The sequence below is a fragment of the Calidris pugnax genome, unplaced genomic scaffold (assembly GCF_001431845.1).
Source record: "Calidris pugnax isolate Ruff unplaced genomic scaffold, ASM143184v1 scaffold88, whole genome shotgun sequence".
NCBI lineage: Eukaryota > Metazoa > Chordata > Aves > Charadriiformes > Scolopacidae > Calidris > Calidris pugnax.
In genome coordinates this window covers 1,457,811-1,460,933 of record NW_015090849.1, presented here as the reverse complement: position 1 = coordinate 1,460,933, position 3,123 = coordinate 1,457,811, and the positions used below count along the sequence as shown (strand labels likewise).

General features: G+C 45.9%; 1 protein-coding gene across 1 annotated transcript in view; it reads right to left on the bottom strand.

Moving 5' to 3' along the window:
- Positions 1-3,123, bottom strand: part of EBF2 (early B-cell factor 2) — a 154,778-nt gene that overhangs the window by 146,772 nt on the left and 4,883 nt on the right. The window lies entirely within an intron of this gene.

Sequence of the window (3,123 nt, the reverse complement as noted above, 5' to 3'; positions counted from 1 at the left end):
CCCCCCCCCCCCCCCCGTTCCCCAAACCGGGACGGCGGGGAGGGCTGGCGGCGGCGGCGGCAGAGCCCGGAGCCGGGGAGGGGGACAGAAGGGAGATGCCCGAGTTTTTGGAGCTGTCAAATAACGCTCGTTTCGGCTTGGCCAAGCCGAAACGAGCGTTATTTGACAGCTCCAAAAACTCGGGCATCTCCCGAGTTTTCATCATCCACGCTCTGAGGACGGGAATAATTTACGGAGCCCGAATATTAAGAGATGGGTTATTGCTAAAGGGGTTGTTTTACTTCCTCCTCCACCTATTTTCTTCTTGCCTGTCACACTCATTTCTGGAATGTGACATACCAGAGAGTCTGGAAGTGCTATCTGTACATCCCAGCATCGTTCACTTTTCCTGGAGGAGAAGACAAGCGACCTTAAAACATTTCTTACAATCGGACTGTCAACTTGAGGGCACCTACGTTTTAGGTAAAAGACAACTGGTTTCAAGGAAAGCATCCGCTTTCCTCAACAGCCAAGTTTGTCAATGTAGCCTTTAGTCACTGACCTATTTGAACCGATGCCCGCATCTTCAATTTCTGATTTAAATTGAAAGAATTTGGACTCAAGTTAATTAGCCTTTGCCCAAATCTTGTCTCTGACTGCAGAAAACGCAGTGACGTTTCCCACACGTTTCCTGGCTTGGAACGATTGAAAAGCTTTTGTGTGTCCTTAACAGCCCGAACTGCAGCTACATTTCTCAGTGAAATTAGTTGTAGCTCCCTCTCCCTAATGCCGATTTCTACCTACTGCAGAGAAAATAGGTGCACACGAGCACCTTCATATTACTTAATAGAGAGATTAAGTCTATCTGCTAGACTATTACTTAATAGAGAGATTAAGTCTATCTGCCAGAGTTAGGAGTCGGAACAGCTTCGGTTTTCGGTCCCCAAAATAGCTCTACTGCATTGGCAAAAGTAGTTGACTCTTTCGGAGAACTACAGATGTTTCCCCGTGTTTTCCATTGCCAAATAGGTACAGTGGGAACTCACCACATCCGCCACAACTGCACCTAGTTTGGGGCTTCCTCCCATTCTGCATGTACGGGCTCGGATTTCTTGGTTTGTTACGGAAATCTGACAAAACCCGGCGATGTCACCAGCCAGGACAATGCGGCTGCATCTCCCCCGCTCCCGCGAATTAGAGGCGCCTTCGGAGCCCTTTCCTTTTACTTTCGGTTTCCTCAGGAATAAACCCCTTCTCCTCCTCCCCCCCTCCTCGGATTTATTAAACTGTCTATCGACATTCATAAAACTCGGCTAACTCCTCCCATAGTGCTTGGAAAACCTCGCTCACGGATCAGGCCGTGGGTGGGGGCACGGATGAACTTATTTCTATAATGTCCATGTTTCATTTGAAGTCCCATCTGCTGTTACATGCCTTTCACCTTGGCTCTATAATAAATAAAACCCAACTTATTCCCGGGACCTGTTTAGCCTTCCCCGACACTGCAACTTTTTTCTTTTTTTTTTTTTAAAAAAAAGGTATGCAGAGAGCGAGGAGGAAAAAAAAAAAGTTATATATATATTTTATCTAAAAGGGTTTTTATCGTCTTACGCCTAAGGGGAAGCGACTGGAATAACGGTCCTGTGCCGACTTGGCGGGGAAGAGAAAAGGGAGGGGAAGCTATCCCGCCCAAACAAGTGAAAAACAAACAGCCAAGCCCCCAGTTCGGCGTGTTCACTGGCATTTCGGGGCAGCAGAGATCCCCGCACAGGTGCTACACGCAAGCAGGGGTGAGGCGTGAAGGCGGGCAGCGCAGGAACCGCCGGTGCCGAGCGGCCGCGGGGTTTCCCCGCTGCCGGCACCGCTTCCCTTCCCGCAAACTCCCCTTCGCGCTCCGAACCCCGCTCCGCTCCCCCGGTGTAGGCAGCCTTGAATCCACGGGTTAAGATTTCGCTACGGTAGCTACAGAGTCACTTGAATTAAGTAAAACAAGATGGGCCGGGAGGGGGGGGGCAGAGGCGGGGGAAAAGATCTACATTTAAGTTAATTCTAACTTGGTCCGCTCCTGTTCGGCTCTGACTCGGAGAGCGGGAAGGAGTAGTCGGTATCGCCAGGTACAACCTGAATCCCCCCCCCCTTTCCCCTCTTGTGCAAAAAAAAAGAAAGAATGATCCGATCTCTCTGTCATCTGATCCCCGCGCTGGGTTTTAGGACTCCGGATGCTCTCCGGGTTTGGAGCGCTTCTCCCTATAGCTCTAGCTGTGCTGCCTTGGATTTTCACTGAGTAGAGGACACCGGGAGGAGGGAGGGGGACAGAAAGGAGAAAATGAATTTAATATCAAATGCAAACAACAACAGGAAGTAAAGAAAGGACTTGCTGAGAAAAAAAAAAAAAGGCAAAAAAAAAAAAAAAAAGGAAAAAAACAGCCATCACTTAAGACGGCATCACCAGACTAGACACCAATAACATAGTAATTGCAACTACTTGTTACAATGCAGACACTACATACAGTAAATATTTCTTAATAGCACAGTGAAGTTAAATAAAGTTGCCTTGCATTGATAGGAAAATGCCAGCTGCTTTAAGTTCCCAAATTCTTAAATTCTAATGCAAATGTGTATAATTTATACACATTACTGATGGCTCTCCAAAGATAGCCATCCTCTGGTTTCTGTGACACTTCACTAACAGAGGAGCTAAGTAGGTGACGAGATCTCTACTTGTTGAATATTGTGATCCTCCAACAAGTGGCTGCAAGATTTGCCTTTGGTTATGTTCTTTCCAAAGATGCGTTGTGTAGCCAGCTCAGCCTTGTGTTTCTTTTACTCTAATAGGATAATATAATGAGGAAACGTCCTACAAAGCTACACCTGCACTACAGAAATAAATTTATTTAACAGCATGACACAGTAATTTGGGACTGAGAGTTTTTCACAAAGCATTTATTTCTTACATGTCATTCATTCAGAGGATATTTTATTTTAATTTGAAACTTTAGAAGCCTTCTTGAACAAGTCACACTGTTGAAAATGGAAAAATTTAAAAGGAATTCAGGCAATAGTTATTCAACTGGCAAGAAATTTTTCAGAGAACAGACTTTGAATAGGCTTTTACTAATCTATCTTTCTATAAATTGTGCATTT